This window comes from Rhinoderma darwinii, chromosome 1 (assembly GCF_050947455.1).
Source record: "Rhinoderma darwinii isolate aRhiDar2 chromosome 1, aRhiDar2.hap1, whole genome shotgun sequence".
Lineage (NCBI taxonomy): Eukaryota > Metazoa > Chordata > Amphibia > Anura > Rhinodermatidae > Rhinoderma > Rhinoderma darwinii.
This window is the reverse complement of record NC_134687.1, coordinates 114525085-114546470: the sequence shown is the minus strand read 5'-3', so window position 1 is coordinate 114546470 and position 21386 is coordinate 114525085.

Genomic DNA, 21386 nt, shown 5'->3' with positions numbered 1-21386 from the left:
GGAGGACGGACACCGGAGTTTTACATCTCACCATTAATCAAACCATATATAAAGCATGACAATCACAGTACCTAATACACTACCCCCTGAGGAAGCTAGATTGGCGAAACGCGCGTCGGGGCGCAACCATTTTCAGGCTGTAGTGTGGGGCCATTTCAACGCTCGTTTTCATGGGTAAGCCTCCCTTCATACTTTCCATGTCATATATAGATCTGTTACGATCTATACAGGCTATGCACATTTGACTTTTTTCTCTGGCAACTTTAGTCTCATTATGACACTCTGGTCCCGGTCTATCTCCATTCTATATAAAGTGTAAACTAATCTTGGAAACAAATCCTTTATATCTTAGCAATTTTCGAAATATATGGTCTTAGAGTGAATTTCTCTCTCTGTAAATTTTGCTGTTACCATTGACTTATTGTTACGCATGTATTTTACTGTTTAGACTGTGTTACCTGTAACCTATATCAGATAGCGAATCTTTGCCAGGGAACTTGTGTTGTGGCGGGCTCAATATCCCAAATTTCCATTTTTCTTGAAGCCACCACACTGCGTTCCTTCTTTTATTCGGATCCTTTTTTGAACTTTTTATATCAGTATTTTGTATTGTATGTCCTAATAAAATTTGTTAATTTTTTATTATACTTGTGGCGTAATGACTTCTTTTTCTCTAAGTCTTCTATGATGTAATGAAGTTTGCTATGTTACTCATATACAATGAGGCGCTTGGACACTTGTTAATGGCGCCTAACTTTCTATTGAACCTGGTAAGTCCTTGTACTTAAAATATTATTTTTCCCGCACGGTGAACACCGCAAAAAAAAGTAAAAATCAATGCCAGAATCACAATTTTTGTGGTCACCACCCCTCACAAAATATAGAATAAAAAGTGATCAAAAAATTGCATCTACCCCAAAATAGTACCAATAAAAACGACAACCCGTCCACGAAAAAACAAGCCCTCACGCAGCTTTTTTGACTGAAAAATAAAAAAGTTATGCCTCTCAGAATATGGTGACAAAAAATTAATTATTTTATAGAAAAGGGATTTTATTGCGCAAACGCTATAAAACATTAAAAAAAACTATATACATATGGTATCGCCGTAATCGTATTGACCCGCGGAATAAAATAAAATGTCATTTATAGTGCATGGTGAATACTGTAAAAAAAAAAAAAGGCAAAAAGCATTGTCAGAATTCATGTTTTGTCACCTTGCTTGCCAATTTTTTTTATAAAAAGTGATCAAAAAAATGCTAAACGCCTTCCAGAAAATAGATTAAATATTTCTCAATATAGCAGAAATGCAAAAAGAATGAGACTAATTAGGTCTCAAGAATCTGAAGAAGATCATGAGAATTAAGCTTCTTTTAATTTGGAGCTTCTTTTGAGGCTTCTTTTCAGGTTTCTTTTGAGGTGTTTTTGAGGCATTTTTCATAGTGTTCAATGGAAAATCAGCTCCAAAAAACGTCTCAAGAAGTGACATGCTACTTCTTTTTACGGAGCGTCTTTTTACGCTCCGTTTTTTAAAACAGAGGCGTAAAAAGATGCCCCATATGAACAAAATGCTGTTTTTCCAATTGATTCCAATGGGCAGATGTTTGTAGGCGTTCAGCTTCTTTTTTTTTCAGGCGTTTTTCGAGGTGTAAACCCACCCGAAATACACCTGAAAACACTGCGTGTGAACATACCCTTACTGCAGCTCGCGCAGCAGAAACTTCTACCCAGCGTGAGTCTCGGCTATGTACACAGCGTGCTCGCATGTCGGCCTCCCGGTCTCAGGAGAGTATCGAGGAACGCGAAGCGCGACTATCTGCTGACCGACAGCGCCATGCATGGTCACGCGAATCTGAAACTTTCACTGACAGGGAAAATCGCTTGAGTTGTCAGAGACTCAGATGAATCTCAGGAGTATGGTGCGGCAAACAATGTTGTTCCATGGGGCAATTAGGAAACAGCAGGTTTTATGTATTCTCCTAGGATTGACTATGCTGAATTTGCTTCCGTAGGTGGTATGGTCGTAATTTGCAATTTTTGCGGTGCTCTCAAATGGAGAAAAGAACCAAATGGAATCTGTTGTTCAAGTGGTAAAGTTCACATTGAAAAATTTCAAGAACCTCCAGAACTTATAAAACAACTTTTAAATGGTGAACATCCACAATCAAAACACTTCTCAGAAAGTATCCGTTTATATAACAGCGCATTCCAAATGACATCTTTTGGGGCAAAACTAATTACAGAGGGACCATTCATGCCAACCTTCAAGGTGCAAGGCCAAGTTTACCATCTCATCGGATCTTTGCTACCACAAAATGAGCTAAAATTTCTTCAGATTTATTTTGTATCAGATTACAATGAACAGGCCAATATCAGAAATTAAATCTATTCCGCAGGGGCAAAGCAAAGATTACAAAATGATCATCAGCGCAGATAGACGTCCTGTTGCTGAACACCGTGCCAGGTATAACGACCCCGTCACAGATGAAGTTGCAGTGGTTTTAGTTGATCAGGAGTGCGATAGGCGTGACATTGTGTTGCGCACTCACGACGATAGCCTGCAACACATTTTTGAAACACACAGAGCTTACGATGCCCTGCAATATCCTTGAATTTATTGCCACGGCGAAGATGGGTACAATTTTGGACTCTATCAAGTTAATCCTACTACTAGGGTAACAAATTTTCATAAAATTATATCAGCCCAGCAATTGTATTCATACCTGCTGCAGATAAGGTGTAATCGTTTTATCTATTTGCAATGATTTTGAGGATTGTTCAGCCAATTTATTGTGGAAATGTATGCGAAAATAGAGACAGAGCGTTTAGTGTACATACACACTTACCAGACACGTTTACGCTGTGAAGATTCCGTGCATCTGCGAGACGCCATGCAACAAGATAATAACATGGAAAACTTAGGGCGATTAGTTATCCTACCATCCAGTTTTACCGGTGGTCCGCGTTACATACATGAACGTACACAAGATGATTTCTGCTACGTCCAAAATTACGGCCGGTCTGACCTTTTTATAACTTTCACAACTAATCCAAAGTAGTATGAAATTTCACAAGAACTTCTCGCAGTACAGGCATCTTATGATAGGCATGATATTATAGCCAGAGTTTTCCCACTTAAATCTAAAGTTGATGATCGACCTGATCACAAAACAAAACGTTTTCGGTTCAGCTCTTTGTTTCATGTACAGAGTTGAGTGGCAAAAACGTGGCTTGCCACACGCCCTCATTCTCCTGTGGCTGCAAGAAAAAATTTGTCACGATGCTGTTGACACAGTCGTAAGTGCTGAATTTCCTGACAGGAACGAGGATCCGATATTGCATGAGATTGTAAAGACACACATGGTTCATGGGCCATGCGGCGATTTAAATAGAAACTCTCCTTGCATGCAGGAGGGTTATTGCTCTAAAATATACCCTAGAGTGCTATTAGAGCAAATGATGTCGGGGGAAAATGAGTATCCGTTGTATCGTCGAAGATCATCCCTACAAGGCGGTTTCACAGCTAGAGTCAGGTTACATGGTCAAGAAATTTTTTTGGACAATCGATGCGTTGTACACTATTCACCAGTGTTATCAAGAAAATTTCAAGCTCACATCAATGTCGACATATGTAAAAGCGTCAAAGCCATCAAATATATATGTAAATACGTCAACAAGGGTAGTGACCAGGCCACGTTTGCGTTGAGAAATAATAATGAATACAACGAAGTCATGAGGTTACAATCTGGCCGATATATAAGCTCTTCTGAGGCGGTGTGGTGAATTTTGAGCTTCCACATTCACGAGAGACATCCGCCAGTGATGCATCTTGATGTTGACCTTGAAGGCGGGCAACTGGTGTATTGCAACCCTGAAAATGTGGCAGAGCGGTTAGAAAACCTGAAACAAACCACTTTGCTGGCATACTTTCAACTTTGTGAAACAGATGATTTCACAAAAACACTGTTATATAACGAAGTTCCGTCATATTATACTTATAATAAGCAGCAAGGTGTTTTCAACCGTAGAAGACGTGGAACAGCTGTGAATGGCGAGACTGGCATTTTAAAACAACACGTCATTGGAAGAGTCTATACACATTCAAACTACTGCGAATGCAATTACTTACGCTTACTTCTACTTCTTTTGCCGAATTGCGAAAGGTTGACGATATTGAATATCTTACTTACCAGGCTGCTTGCAGAGTATGTCACTTGCTAGATTGTGATCAGTATTGCGATGGGGCTTTGGCCGAAGCATGCGTCAGTGATAGTCCACATCGCTTACGTCATTTGTTTGCCATTTTGCTGTTTTTTTGTGGACTTTCGGATGCTGCACGGTTGTGGCAAAAATATCATGAAAATTTAGTTGAAGACTTTTTCAGGAATACACAAATAAACAATAATGGCGAACTGAACGACACGGTGCGTGAAAGTAATATGAATCGATGTTTGCTGGCTTTTCAAGATATAGGATTACCCCTATAGATGTAACTGTCTCTCAATATGGTATGCCCGCAACAGCTTTAGACGGGGAACGCATTAATAGGGAGTACGCGGCGGAAATAAACTATAATCCAGCGGAACTGGCCGAAACATTGCAAAACGGTGTCTTGAATTTGACAGCGGAACTGTTAGGGATCTGCCAGGTACTACGTCTAGGTATACTCCTGGGATTAATCAATCCACACCTGAGGCCAGACCTGTTAGACTGACACCGTCTCCCACCAACCAGGGTGGCAGGCTCAGGAGTGGGAGAGCCTATCGCGGCCTGGTCAGTCGGAGTTAGCTCCGCCCCCTGTCCTTTATTACCTGCCGTGTTCTCTTCCTCAGTGCTTGTAATTCTTCTGGATTCCTGGCCCCACTGCTGCTTGCTCCAGCCTGCTTCTGCCGTGCTTCTGCCTTGCTGCAGTTCCGCTTAACCTGCTTCGCTTTGCCCCTGGCTTGCTTCCTCCTCCGTGCTCACGTTGGTATACTCCACTTCATCCTGGTCCTGACTATTCATTCACCGCTCCGTTTCCTCGCGGCGTTCCGTGGGCTACTGCCCCTTCCCTTGCGTGTTCCCTGTTTGTTCTCCCGTGCACTTAGACAGCGTAGGGACCGCCGCCCAGTTGTACCCCGTCGCCTAGGGCGGGTCGTTGCAAGTAGGCAGGGACAGGGCGGTGGGTAGATTAGGGCTCACTTTCCCTTCACCTCCTTCCTGCCATTACATAATTACAAGCCTATACCTAGTCTACCATTCTCCTACGCTGACACTATCATGGACCCCCTTGAGACCCTGACCCAGCAGATGCAGGGCCTCTCCCTACAGGTCCAGGCCCTGGCCCAGAGGGTCAACCAGGGTGACGCTGCCTTAGTAGTACCCCTCACCTCACCTCTAGAAACCGACCTCAAGTTACCTGACCGGTTCTCAGGGGACCGTAAGACGTTTCTCTCCTTCTGGGAGAGTTGCAGACTGTATTTCCGCCTAAAACCCCACTCCTCAGGTTCCGAGAACCAGCGGGTGGGTATCATCATATCCCGACTCCAGGAAGGGCTCCAAGAGTGGGCCTTCTCCTTGGCTCCTGACGCCCCTGAACTTTCCTCCGTTGATCGTTTTTTCTCTGCCCTCGGACTCATTTACGACGAGACTGACAGGACTGCTTTAGCCGAGAGTCAGCTGGTGACCTTACGTCAGGGTAGGAGACCGGTTGAGGAATACTGTTCTGATTTTAGAAAGTGGTGCGTAGCTTCTCGGTGGAACGATCCGGCCCTAAGGTGCCAGTTTAGGTTAGGATTATCTGACGCCCTGAAGGATCTGCTGGTTAGCTACCCCTCTTCTGACTCCCTTGACCAGGTTATGGCCCTAGCAGTACGACTTGACCGACGTCTCAGGGAACGTCAGCTTGAACGTTTTGTGCTCCCCTCTGACTTTTCTGCGATCCCCCCGAGGTCCCGTCTCCTCGCCCCTCCACGGAGGACTCGGAGGTACCTATTCAACTCGGGGCCTCCATGTCCCCTCGACAACGTAGGGAGTTTCGCAGAATGAATGGTCTCTGCTTCTACTGTGGGGACGACAAGCATCTACTGAACACCTGTCCCAGGCGCAAGAATAAAAAGCCGGAAAACTTCCTCGCCTAAGTGATCATCGGGGAGGTCACTTGGGCGCACAGGTATTTCCCGTTAATGTGAAACGCAATAAAATTTTGCTTCCCTTTCAGGTCTCGTTTGCTGGCCGGTCTGCCACGGGCAGTGCTTTCGTGGATTCTGGCTCATCTGCTAATATCATGTCTGTGGAATTTGCTATGTCTCTAAAGATGCCTTTTATTGATTTACCTTATCCTATCCCTGTAGTAGGTATCGACTCAACCCCCCTTGCTAATGGTTATTTTACTCAGCATACTCCTGTTTTTGAACTCCTGGTTGGCTCCATGCATTTGGAGCAGTGCTCTGTACTGGTGATGCAGGGATTATCGTCTGATCTGGTATTAGGTCTTCCCTGGTTGCAGTTGCATAACCCCACGTTTGATTGGAATACTGGGGAGCTTACCAAATGGGGTAATGAATGTCTTATGTCATGTCTTTCTGTTAACTCTATTTCTCCCCGGGAGGAGGTAAACACGCTTCCTGAGTTTGTTCAGGACTTCGCCGATGTGTTTTCTAAGGAGGCCTCCGAGGTGTTGCCCCCCATAGAGATTACGATTGCGCCATCGATTTGGTGCCTGGTGCCAAGCTTCCTAAGTGTAGGATATTTAATCTTTCATGTCCTGAACGTGAAGCTATGAGGGTGTATATCCAAGAATGCCTGGCCAAGGGTTTCATTCGCCCCTCGACTTCTCCTGTAGGTGCTGGCTTCTTCTTCGTGGGGAAGAAGGATGGTGGTCTTAGGCCGTGCATTGATTATCGTAACCTGAATAAGGTCACCGTAAGGAACCAGTACCCACTTCCTTTGATTCCGGATCTTTTTAATCAGGTTCAGGGAGCCCAATGGTTTTCTAAGTTCGATCTACGGGGGGCATATAACCTTATCCGCATCAAAGAGGGGGATGAGTGGAAAACTGCGTTCAACACACCCGTGGGTCATTTCGAATACCTGGTCATGCCCTTTGGGTTGTGTAATGCCCCTGCTGTCTTCCAGAATTTTATTAATGAAATCCTGAGAGATTACCTGGGTAATTTTCTTGTTGTGTACCTTGATGACATACTGGTGTTTTCCAAGGACTGGTCCTCCCACGTGGAGCATGTCAGGAAGGTGCTCCAGGTCCTTCGGGAGAATAATCTGTTTGCTAAGACTGAAAAATGTGTCTTTGGGGTACAGGAGATACCATTTTTAGGGCAAATCCTCACTCCTCATGAATTCCGCATGGACCCTGCCAAGGTTCAGGCTGTGGCGGAATGGGTCCAACCTGCCTCCCTTAAGGCGTTACAGTGTTTTTTAGGGTTCGCCAACTATTACAGGAGATTTATTGCCAACTTCTCGGTCGTCGCTAAGCCTCTTACGGACCTTACTCGCAAGGGTGCTGATGTCCTCCATTGGCCCCCTGAGGCCGTCCAGGCCTTTGAGACCCTCAAGAAGTGCTTTATCTCGGCCCCCGTGCTGATTCAGCCCAACCAAGAGGAGCCATTTATTGTGGAGGTTGACGCATCCGAGGTGGGAGTGGGGGCCGTCTTGTTCCAGGGTACCAGCTCCCTCACCCATCTCCGCCCCTGTGCTTACTTCTCTAGGAAGTTTTCACCCACGGAGAGTAACTATGATATTGGCAACCGCGAACTTCTAGCCATTAAATGGGCTTTTGAAGAGTGGCGGCATTTCCTGGAGGGGGCCAGACACCAGGTAACGGTCCTTACGGATCACAAGAATCTGGTTTTCCTAGAATTGGCCCGGAGGCTTAATCCTAGACAAGCTCGGTGGTCACTATTCTTTACCAGATTTAATTTCTTGGTTACCTATAGGGCTGGGTCCAAGAATATTAAGGCTGATGCTCTGTCACGTAGTTTCATGGCCAATCCTCCTTCCGAGAAGGATCCTGCTTGTATTTTACCCCCTGGTATAATCGTTTCTGCCACGGATTCTGATTTAGCTTCTGATATTGCGGGTGATCAGGGTTCAGCTCCCGGGAACATCCCTGGGGACAAACTGTTTGTTCCCCTGCAATACCGGCTAAGGGTACTCAGGGAAAACCATGACTCCGCTCTATCTGGTCATCCTGGCATCTTGGGCACCAAACACCTCATTACCAGAAACTATTGGTGGCCTGGGTTGCCTAAAGACGTTAGGGCTTACGTCGCCGCTTATGAGGTTTGCGCTAGGTCCAAAACCCCTATGTCCCGACCTGCGGGCCTACTACGTTCCTTGCCCATTCCCCAGAGACCTTGGACCCATATCTCCATGGATTTTATCATCGATTTGCCCCCATCTCAGGGCAAGTCGGTGGTGTGGGTGGTAGTAGACCGCTTCAGCAAAATGTGCCACTTTGTGCCCCTTAAGAAGCTACCTAACGCCAAGACGTTAGCTTCTTTGTTTGTGAAACACATCCTGCGTCTCCATGGGGCCCCAGTCAATATCGTTTCTGACAGAGGGGTACAATTTGTTTCCTTATTTTGGAGAGCTTTTTGTAAAAAGTTGGAGATTGATCTGTCCTTCTCCTCCGCCTTTCATCCCGAAACTAATGGCCAAACGGAAAGGACTAACCAATCCCTGGAACAATATTTAAGGTGTTTCATCTCTGACTGTCAATTCGATTGGGTCTCATTCCTTCCCCTTGCTGAATTTTCCCTGAATAACCGGGTCAGTAACTCGTCAGGGGTCTCCCCGTTTTTCTGTAATTTCGGGTCTAACCCAAGGTTCTCCTCCGTTTCCCCTGGTTGTTCCAATAATCCTGAGGTAGAGGATGTTCATCGGGAACTGTGCACAGTCTGGGCCCAGGTTCAGAAGAACCTAGAGGCGTCCCAGAGCGCACAAAAGATTCAGGCTGATAGTAGACGTTCTGCTAACCCCCGGTTTGTCGTCGGGGATTTGGTCTGGTTGTCGTCCAGGAACTTGCGCCTTAAGGTCCCGTCCAGGAAGTTTGCTCCCCGATTTATTGGACCTTATAAGATCATTGAAGTCCTCAACCCTGTATCCTTCCGTCTGGAGCTGCCCCCATCCTTTCGCATACATGATGTCTTCCATGCCTCCCTCCTCAAACGCTGCTCCCCGTCCTGGTCCCCCTCGAGGAAACCTCCTGTTCCCGTTCTCACCCCTGAGCGGGTGGAATTCGAGGTGGCCAAGATTATGGACAGTAGGATGGTCCAGGGCTCCCTCCAGTACCTGGTCCATTGGAGAGGATACGGGCCAGAGGAGAGGACTTGGGTACCTGCCCGTGATGTTCACGCTGGGGTATTGATCAGGAGGTTCCACCTTCTCTTCCTTACTAAACCGGGTCCTCTTAGTAAGGGTCCGGTGGCCCCTCATAAAAGGGGGAGTACTGTTAGGGATCTGCCAGGTACTACGTCTAGGTATACTCCTGGGATTAATCAATCCACACCTGAGGCCAGACCTGTTAGACTGACACCGTCTCCCACCAACCAGGGTGGCAGGCTCAGGAGTGGGAGAGCCTATCGCGGCCTGGTCAGTCGGAGTTAGCTCCGCCCCCTGTCCTTTATTACCTGCCGTGTTCTCTTCCTCAGTGCTTGTAATTCTTCTGGATTCCTGGCCCCACTGCTGCTTGCTCCAGCCTGCTTCTGCCGTGCTTCTGCCTTGCTGCAGTTCCGCTTAACCTGCTTCGCTTTGCCCCTGGCTTGCTTCCTCCTCCGTGCTCACGTTGGTATACTCCACTTCATCCTGGTCCTGACTATTCATTCACCGCTCCGTTTCCTCGCGGCGTTCCGTGGGCTACTGCCCCTTCCCTTGCGTGTTCCCTGTTTGTTCTCCCGTGCACTTAGACAGCGTAGGGACCGCCGCCCAGTTGTACCCCGTCGCCTAGGGCGGGTCGTTGCAAGTAGGCAGGGACAGGGCGGTGGGTAGATTAGGGCTCACTTTCCCTTCACCTCCTTCCTGCCATTACAGGAACAAATCCCGATTGGCTCAAATCTTACGGAAAGCCCAGTGTGTAATGTTTCAAGAAATAGTGGCAAAGCGATTGCTGCTTAGTAATATGGGACGGGTGCACTATGGCAAACCTTAAAGTGGTAGAAGCAGTAGATAGAACTTTGCGAGATATCAGACAAAATGACCAGCCCATGGGTGGTACGACAATGCTTTTCTGTGGCGATTTTAGCCAGACTTTGCCAGTTATACCACGAGGAACGATGGCAGATGAAATTAGAGCCTGCCTAAAGAGCTCAAGTCTGTGGTGCAACGTTATACCGATGCATTTAACAATAAATATAGGCGGACGCGAACAGGAGGCAACCCAAATGCACAAGAGTTTTCAGATTTATTACTAAAAATTGGTGACGGCACGTATCCGCAAGAAGAAGGGAAAGTTATTTTGCCTGATAATTTATGTTGTGCTGTTCCATCACCGCAAGACCTAATTTCTTCTGTGTATGGTGACCCAATAAAAGTAACAAATCATGAAAACTCTTGGCTATGCGAAAGAGCTATTTTGACCCCTCACAACGACCAGGCAGCAGCAATAAACGCTGAAATATTGACGTGTGTTAATGGGGAAAGTTCAGAATCTATCTCTATCAACAGAGTCAATGAACAAGAAGACGCTACCAAATATCCAGTGGGATTCTTAAATTCCCTAAGCACACCCGGTCTTTCGTCACACAAAATTAATTTAAAAGTTGGCGTCCCCATAATTCTCCTTAGAAATTTAAGCCCACAAAACTATGTAACAGCGCACGACTAAAAATGAAATATCATCAACAAAACGTGATAGAAGCTGAGATTTTAACAGGATGCGGCGCAGGTGATAGCGTTTTTATACCCCCGAATCCCCCTCTTTCCAAATAATTTTCCCTTCAGTTTTAAATATGTGTATAGTTTCCTGTCAGCTTATGTTACGCTATGACCATCAACAAAGCGCAGAGCCAAACGCTGTGTGTTGCAGGTGTGAACCTCAGTGTCAGCTGCTTTGCGCACGGCCAGCTCTATGTGGCTCTCTCCCTGGTGGTTCTACTGCTAACATTGTTTACAGGGAAGCGTTGTCGTAGTGAACCTGACTACTGAAAGAAAACAATTTTTAATTGAAGTTTGTTTATTGTCTTTGTTTTTTTTTCACTTTGTTTTGAGTATGGTCCAAGGCTAGGAGTATACTTATAAAAAACGGCATCGGTACGTTTTTCAGTGGTCTGCACGTACGAAGTTGCGGGCACAGCTAGCATATAATATATTTAAAGTCCAAAAAAAAAACATTTCCCATATTTTTTCTAAAGTAATGTAAAAAATAAAAAAAATAAAAAAATTTGGTGTTGCTGCATCCGTAAAAGTATGATTATACAATTATTTAATTCGCACAGTGAATGCCGTAAAAAATAAGGAATTTAAAACGCCAAAATCGTTTAAAAAATGTTTAGTGATCAAAAAGTTGTATGTACCAAAAAATGGTACCAATAAAAACTACAGCTCGTCCTGCAAAAAAATAAGCCCTCACACCGCTCAATTGACCAAAAATAAAAAAAAAGTTATGGCACTCGGAATGTGGTGAAACAAAACATGTTTTTATTTTAACAATTTTTTTACTTTGTAAAAGTAGTGAAATATAAGAAAAACAGTATACATTTGGTATCCCCTTAAACGTATTAAGTCTCAGAAAAAAGTTAAGTTGTCGTTTTTACCGCACGGTGAAAGCCGTAAAAACAAAACCCAAAAAACAATGGAGGAATCACAGCTTTTTCCAATTATAGCCTGCAAAGAATTTTATTTTCAGTTTTTTAGTACATTAAATGGTACTTTAAATGATGCCACTAGAAACTTCAACTCCTCCTGCAAAAAATAAGCCCTCACAGCACTCTACTGATGGAAAAAGAAAAAAACTTTATGACTCTTGGAAAGCGGGGAGGGAAAAACTAAAATGAAAAAGCAAAAAATGGATCAGTCGTGAAAGGGTTAATTATTTTCTAATGAAAAAACATTTATGACCATGTGGGGTATTACTTGGGACAAATTGCTTTACAAACGTTTGGGTACTTTTTCTCCTTTATCCTTTGTGAAAATGAAAAATGTTTACATTTTAGTTGAAATATGCATTTTCACGGCCTAATTCTAATAAATTCTGCAAAAGACCTGTGGGGTCTAAATGCTCACTATACCAGTAGAAAGATTCCTTAAGGGGTGTAGTTTCCCAAATGGGGTCAGTTTTGTGGTGTTTCCACTCTTTTGGTACCTCAGGGGCTTTGCAAATGCGACATGTTATCCGAAAAATATTCCAGCTAAATTTGAGCACTAAAAGCCAAATCCCTTCTGAGCTCTGCCGCGGGTCCAAACAGCAGTTTATTACCACATTTGGCATATTGCCGTAATCAGGCGAAATCACTTTACAAATTTTGGGGCTCTTTTTCTCCTTTATTCTTTGTAAAAATTAAACATTTCTATGTTTTTTCAGAAAAAAAGTAGATTTTCACGGTCTAATTACACTAAATTTAGCCCAAAACACCTCACTTTACCAGTAGAGAGATTCCTTAAGGGGTGTAGATTCCAAAATGGGGTCATGTTTGGGGGGTTTCCACTGTTTTGGTCCCTCCAGAGCATTGCAAACATCCAAACAGCAGTTTATTACCACATATGGGATATTGGCGTAATCGGGAGAAATAGCTTTACAAGTTTTGGGGTGATTTTTATTCTTTATTGCTTGTAAAAATTAACAGACTAACTCCAATAAATATAGCAAAATACCTTTGGGGTCAAGATGCTAACTATCCCCTTAGATGAATTCCTTGAGGTGTGTAGTTTCCAAAACAGTGTCACTTTTGGGGTGTTTCTTTGTTTTGGCATCACAAGACCTCTTTAAACCTGACATGGTGCCCAAAATACATTTTAAAAAAGGAGACCCGAAAATCCTCTAGGAGCTCCTTTGATTCTGAGGCCTGTGCTTCAGTCTCTTAGCACACTAGGGCCACACTTCGGATATTTCTAAAAACGGCAGAATATGGGCAATAAATATTGAGTTGTGTTTCTCTCGTAAAACTTTCTGTGATATAGAAATTTTTTTATTACAAATGAATTTGGTAAAAAAATTAATTAAATTTGTAAATTTCCCCCCTACTTTGCTTTAATTCCTGTGAAACGCCTAAAGGGTTAACAAACTTTCTGAATGCTGTTTTGAATACTTTGATGGGTGCAGTTTTTAAAATGGGGTGATTTATGGGGGTTTGTATTGTATGGACGCCTCAAAGCCACTTCAGAACTGAACTGGTCCTTGAAAAATAGCCTTTTGAAATTTTCTTGAAAATTTGAGAAATTGCTGCTAAAGTTCTAAGCCTTGTGAAGTCCTATAAAAATAAAACAATGTCCAAAAAACATTGCAAATATAAAGTATACATATGAAATATGTGAAATAGTAACTATTTTCTGTGGTATTACGATCTGTTTTACAAGCAGATACATTTAAAATGAGAAAAATCTTAATTTTTGCAAATTTTCTCCAAATTGTGGTGTTTTTCACAAATAAGCAATGAATTTATTGACCAAATTTTTCCACTAACATAAAGTACAATATGTGATGAGAAAACAATCTCAGAATTGCTTGTATTGGTGAAGGCATTCCAGAGTTATTACCACATAAAATGACACATGTCAGTTTTGAAAAAATGTGGCTGGTCCTGAAGGCCAAAATGAGCTCGGTCCTGAAAAGGTTATAGCAATCAAACATTTGCATAGTCATTTTTAAAAAATTAGTTTAATAAAGTTGGGTTGTCATGGCAGCCTAGGGCCTAATTATGGCCCCCAGGGCATAATAGGAGGCGGCAATGAGCACAATACATTGCAGTACATAATTATTGCAGTGTATTGTGCGAGTGATCTGATGATCACATTTATGTCCCCTAGTTAGAATTAAAAAAAATTTGTAAACAAAGTTAATAAAAGTTTTTTCCCCCTAATGTAAAAGTCAGACCTATAAACAATTTAATATTATTTGTCCCACACTGTGAATGCCCTATATGAAAAAATAAATGCAAGATTTGCTGTTTTTTGGTCATCTCACTTACCCCTAAAAAATGGAGTAAAAAGTGATCAAAAATTATTGCATGTACCCCAAAATGGCATGAATAATAACTATAGCTCACCCCACGAAAATAAACCCTCACACAGCGTCATCGACAGAAAAATAAAAAAGTTATGATTCTCATAATGTGTCGACACAAATTATTTTTTTTCTAAGGCTGGGTTCACACAACCTATTTTCAGACGTATACGAGGCGTTTTTTGCCTCGTTTTACGTCTGAAAATACGTCTCAAATACGTTGTCAAACATCTGCCCATTACTTTCTATGGGTATAACGCTGTATTGTTCCCACGACGCGCAATTTTACGCGTCGTACGGCAATTACGACGCGTAAAATTACGCCTCGTAAAAAGAAGTGCAGGACACTTCTTTGGACGTTTTTGGAGCGGTTTTCTCATAGACTCCAATGAAAACAGCTCCAAAAACGGACGTAAAAAACGCCGCGAAAACGGCGCGAAAAACGCCGCGAAAAATGTGAGTTGCTCAAAAAACGTCTGAAAATCAGGGGCTGTTTTCCCTTGAAAACAGCTCTGTATTTTCAGACGTTTTTGGTCACTACGTGTGCACATACCCTAACAAATAGTTTTTCATTTTATAAAAGTAGTATAACATAAAAAAAACTACATACATTTGGTATTGCCAGAATCGCATTGACCTGCAGAATAAAATTAACATGTCATTTTTACCACACAGTGAATGACGTTAAAACCCCAAAAACTATGAATTGCAGGTTTGTTTTTTTTCAAAAAAGGTTCCCAGTACATTGTATGGTACATGAAATGTGTCACCCAATTTTTTTTAATGTAAAGATTAAATACATTTCTCCTTTTATTTAAATATGTTTTTGTAAAAGTTTTTTATTACCCTTGTCAGGAAATATAAAATTTTTCTAAATATTTTTCATATTTCTCACTGCTGGCCAGCAGAGGGAATAATATGTAAAATCTAATCAAGAAAAGCAACTTGTAAAGCAGTTTCTGAAAATTTGTCCTGTCCCGTGGCTTCTCTCCCTGCTTGTAACTTCCTACCTTCCTTTCCCTTTCAGCAGCGTGCAAAAGGTGAGGAGATATTTTTTTTGCAATACAACTGTGCAGCACCATTTTGTTGGTGTCTGCACAGCGGTAAAGCTTTTAGTCTGTAGTAAAAATCTTTAGTGAAATCACCCAGTGCACAAGATGCACACACTGTACACAACAAGGTATAGGCGGCTTTTAGGGTATGTGCACACGATAGCAGGCATTTACGTCTGAAAAGACAGACTGTTTTCAGGAGAACACAACTGCATCGTTTCAGACGTAAATGCTCCTCCTCGCATTTTGCAAGGCTTCTCTGACAGCGGTAAATTTTGAGCTGCTCTTCATTGAGTTCAATGAAGAACGGCTCAAATTACATCTGAAAGAAGTGTCCTGCACTTCTTTTGACGAGGCTGTATTTTTACGCGTCGTCGTTTGACAGCTGTCAAACGACGAAGCGTAAATGACAGGTCGTCTGCACAGTACGTCGGCAAACCCATTCAAATGAATGGGCAGATGTTTGCCGACGTATTGTAGCCCTATTTTCAGGCGTAATGGTAAGAGCAGAGTTCACAGCAGCACAGAGTATTTCAGGAGATGAGCGTGCGGATCTTGTGCGGCTTGGTGACTTGCCAATCATGTGAAGGTGTTATTGAGGACAGGAGTGGAGGAGAGGTAACAGACTGAGAGCTACGTAATGGTAAGAGCAGAGTTCACAGCAGCACAGAATCTGCACGCTCCTCTCCTGAAATACTGTGTGCTGCTGTGAACTCTGCTCTTACCATTACGTAGCTCAGTCTGTTACCTCTCCTCCACTCCTGTCCTCAATAACACCTTCACATGATTGGCAAGTCACCACCCCGCACAAAATCCGCACGCTCATCTCCTGAAATACTCTGTGCTGCTGTGAACTCTGCTCTTACAATTACGTGGTGACTTGCCAATCATGTGAAGGTGTTATTGAGGACAGGAGTGGAGGAGAGGTAACAGACTGAGAGCTATGTAATGGTAAGAGAAGAGTTCACAGCAGCACTGAATCTGCACGCTCATGTCCTGAAATACTCTGTGCTGCCTTAAACTCTGTGGACAGGTCAGGATCCTGTTTCTTTTAAAAGCTGCACTGTAGCGCAGCCTTATATAGTGGATCGAGCGGGTTCCCCAGCAGCATTTAAAAGAAACAGGATCCTGACCTGTCCACAGAGTTTAAGGCAGCACAGAGTATTTCAGGAGATGAGCACGGCCGGCCACGGGCAGCCGGTCGTTTTTCCGAGCCGTGCTTCCATTATAAAGTATAGGAGCACGGCCCGTAAAATAAAAAAATAGAACATGTTCTATCTTTTTAACGGCACGTGCACCTTCCCGTGAGAAAACGGGAAGGTACCCGTGGCTAACAGAAGTCTATGGGCCCGCTATTTCGGGTCGTAATTACGACCCGTAATAACGGGTGTTTTTACGGTCGTGTGCATGGGGCCCCGTAATGACGGGTGACTACATGTGTGCACCCGTCATTACGGCAGCGTTGCTAGGCGACGTCAGTAAATAGTCACTTTCCAGGGTGCTGAAAGAGTTAACTGATCGGCAGTAACTGTTTCAGCACCCTGGACAGTGACTACCGATCACAATATACATCAACCTGTAAAAAAAAAAGACGTTCATACTTACCGAGAACTTTCTGCTTCCTCCAGTCCGGTCTCCTGGCCGTTGCCTTGGTGACGCGTCCCTCTCGACAACCGGCCTGATATTCCTGGGTGACGTTACAGCCCATGTGACCGCTGCAGCCAATCACAGGCTGCAGAGGCCTCTGCAGCCAATCACAGGCTGCAGAGGCCTCTGCAGCCAATCACAGGCTGCCGCGTCAGAAAAGAAGGTCGGACTGGAGGAAGAAGAGGGACTCGTCACCAAGACAACGACCGGGTACGTATGAAATGCTTTTTATTTTATTTTTAATCAGCAGACTCTTTTCTCTATCAGTGATTGATAGAGACAAGTGGCTGCCAATTTGTATAATATTTTTGACCGGGTTCGGTCAAAACGGGTTCAGCCGAACCCGGTGAAGTTCGGTTTCGCTGCGAACCGAACTTTTCCTGATGTTCGGACCGAAATCGGGTTTGGTTGTCCTGGTTCGCTCATCTCTACTCAGGACCTACAGTCTTGAGTTCCCCTGTTGTTTTACTGTCCGTTGATGCAGAAAAAGCTTTTGACAGGATACATTGGGGGTATATGAGATTAATGTTAGATACATTTGGCTTGTCCTGCCTTATAGTAGAAGCTATGATGACATTTTACACATGTCCTTCAGCAAAGTTTCAGAAGGCAGGGTATGGGTCAGACATTTTTTAGATTTCTAATAGAAGTCTAAAGGGTTACCTCATGTTGCTATTGATATTTAACTTGTTGATAGAAGAAAATGAGAATTTGATTAACCCTTAAGGACACAGCCTGTTTTGGCCTTAAGGACACAGCCAATTTTTTCAAATCTGACATGTGTCACTTTATGTAGTATAATAACTCTGGAATACTTTTATGTATCCAAGCGATTCTGAGATTGTTTTCTCATGACACAATGTACTTTGTTAGTGGTAAATTTGGTCTATATATTCAGTGTTTATTTGTGAAAAACTAAATTTAGAGAAAATTTGCAAAATATAGCATTTTTTTAAATTTTAATGTATTTTCTTGTAAGACAGATAGTAGTACAACACAAAATAGTTACTAGTTAACATTTCCATTATGTCTACTTTATGTTTGCATCGTTTTCTAAAAGTATATTTAGTTTTCTAGGACATTACAAGGCTTAGAACTTTAGCAGCAATTTCTCACATTTTCAAGAAAATTTCAAAAAGCAATTTTTTTCAGAGACCAGTTCAGTTCTGAAGTGACTTTGAGGGCCTTATATATTAGAAAGTCCCCATAAATCACCCCATTTTAAAAACTAGACCCCTCAAAGCATTCAAAACAGCATTCAGAAAGTGTTTTAACTCTTTAGGCGTTTCACAGGAATTAAAGCAAAGTTGTGAAGGCTTTGCCTGACACAGCTTCTGTGTCGACGCCCGTGGTTAATCAGCCTGCATCTGTTCCTAGGTCTGCTAGAGTGACTCGATCTGCTACCACTCAGGCTGGTAGGCTGAGGGTTGGCAGAGCCTATCGCAGCCTGGCCAGACAGTTCTAGCTCCCGCCCCTGGTCCACTTATACCTTCATTTGCTGCTTGTCCTTTGCCTGTGATTCTCCTGTTTCCTAACTCTGCTGTTCCTGCTGTTACTATTGACCTCTGCTTCATATTGACCCTGGCTTGACTGACTATTCTCCTGCTCTGCATTTGTTACCACGTACTCGGCTCGTCCACTACTCTGTTGCTCAGAGTGTTGCCGTGTGCAGCTGCCCCTTGTTCTTTTGCTTTTGTGTTCCCTTGTCTTGTTTGTCTGTCGTGCACATATTGAGCGTAGAGACCGTCGTCCCACGTTGTACGCCGTTGCCTAGGATGGGCTGTGCAAGTAGGCAGGGACTGAGTGGCGGGTAGATTAGGGCTCACCTGTCTGTCTCCCTATCGTGACATTACAAAAGTAGAGGGGAAATGTACAATTTTCATTTTGCCAAGTACAGTAAAAAAATAGTGTAGCACCGTCATAGCCAGAAACAACATGTAATGTCAAATACTTTTGTGTCAAAAAAGACAAAAGTATAGTAGGTCTTCAGGCCTGAAATTTTGAAGTTTAACATGGAATAAATGAGAAAAAGCACCCCAACATTTGTAAAGCATCTTCTCCCGAATACGGCAATGCAACATATGTGGTAATAAACTGCAGTTTGGACCCACGGCAGGGCTCAAAAGGGAACGAGCACCATTTCGATTTTGGAGAGCAGATTTTGCTGGAATAGTTTTCAGTGCCATGTCGTGTTTGCAACACCCTGGAGGGACCAAAACAGTGGAAACCCCCCAAAAGTGACCGATTTTTTGAAACTACACCCCTCAAGAAATATTTCTAGGGGTATAGTTAGCATTTTGACCCCATGCGTTTTTTTGCAGAATTTATGGGAATTATGCCGTGAAATTGAAAATAATTTTTTTTTCTAATAAAATTTAGTTTTAGCTCAGATTGTTTCATTTTTACAATAGATAAGGGAAAAAAAGCACCCAACATTTGTAAAGAAAACTCTTCTGAGCACAGCAATACCCCATATGTGGTAATAAACTGCTGTTTGGACACACGGCGTGGCTTAGAAAAGATGGAGCACCATTTGACTTTTGAAGCTCAAGTTTTGCTGGAATGGTTTGCGGCTCCATGTCACATTTGCAAAGCCACTTAGGGGCCAAAATAGGGCAAAGCCCGCAAAAGTGACCCCATTTGGGAAACTACACCCCTCATGGAATTTATCTAGCAGTATAGTTAGCATTTTGACCCCACTTTTTTTTTCCTGAATTTATTGGATTTTCACAAGGAATAAAGGAGAATAAGCGCCCCAACAATTGTAAAGCAATTTCTCCCGAGTACGGCAATAACCCATATGTGGTAATAAACTGCTGCTTGGACACATGGCAGGGCTCAGAATGGCAGGAGTGCTACTTGGTATGTAGATTTTGGTTGATTGTTTTTTGGGCGCCATGTCGCATTTGCAGAGCCCCTGAGGTACCAGTACAGTTGAAACCCCTGAAAAGTGACTCCATTTTGGAAACTATACCCTTCAGGGTAATCATCTAGGGGCGTAGTGAGCATTTTGATCCCTCAGGTGTTTCATAGATTGTATTAGAATGAGGCAGTGAAAATTTTAAAAAAAAAATCCCCAAAAATATGTCGTTTTGCACCCATTTTTTTCCTTTCACAAGGGGTAATAGGAGAAAAAAACAACACACAATTTGTTACCCAATTTCTTCAGAGTTCGGCAATACCCCATGTGTGGCCCTAAACTGCTGTTTGGGCACAGGGCAGAGCTCAAAATGGAAGGAGCGCCATTTGGCTTTTAGAGTGCAGATTTTGCTGTGTAAAACCCTGAGAAGTGACCCCATTTTGTAAACTACACCCTTCAAGACATTTATCATTTGCCTGGACATATGACAGGGCTTAGGAGTGAAATGGGCCTTTTGGTGATTTTCGCAGCATTAGCCCACATTGGCAGCGCTTTGGGGTCAAATAGTAAAACAAACCCCCAAGTAGTGACCCCCATTTTGGAAACTGCACCCCTGAAGGCATTTTATTAAGGGGTGTAGTGAGCATTTTGACCACACAGGTTTTTGTTTTTTTTATTAGAAATGGATGCTCAGTGGATGGAGCAAAGTGAAAATTTCAAATTTCCACAGGTATATGCCATTAGAGTGCACAATATGTTGTGCCCAGTTCGTGCCACTGAAGACAAATACCTCAAACTCTTAAGCGGGGTTCTCCCGGGTATGGCGATGCCATATATGTGGACGTAAACTGCTGTTTGGGCACGCTGCAGGGCTCAGAAGGGAGGGAGAGCCGCTTGGCTTTTGGAGTGCAGATTTTGCTTGGTAGTAGTTCTGTTTGGGGTTTTGCTAGTATTTCAGTTTATGATGTGGGGACATATGTGAGCTGTCCGGAGTACATTAGGGCATAATAAGAGGGTATAATAATGGGGTAAATAAATAATATTTCATAGATATGTGGCTGGTGTCGCACTGATAAATGGCACCCTTATCCACTTTTGGACACTCTGCACATTTTTCATCGCCATATTCTGAGAGACAGAACTTCTTTATTTTTTCTCCACCAGAACTGTGTGAGGGCTTATTTGTTGCGGGACAATCTGTGGATTTCATTGGTACCATTTTGGGGTACATGCGATTTTTTGATCACTTTTTATTTCATTTTTTGGCAAGCAAGGTGTCCAAAAACCAGCAATTCTGATGTTTTCATTCTTTTTTTTTTACGGCGTTCGCCATGCACTATGAATGACAATTTTACTTTATTCCTCAGTTCGGTACGATTACGACAATACCATATGTATATAGTTTTTCTTATCTTTTGCAACGTCTGCACAATAAAATCCCTTTTGTTTCAAATTATTTATTTTTTGTGTCACCATATTCTGAGAGCCATAACTTTTTTATTTTTCCGTCAAAAAAGCTGTGGGATGGCTTGTTTTTAGAGGAACGGGCTGCAGTTTTTAATGGTATAATTTTGGGGTACATGCAACTTTTAGATCCCTTTTTTTATTCTGTTTTGGGAGGGGTAGTAACTAACAAAAAGCGATTCTGGAGTAGTTTTTTATTTAATTTCTTTAC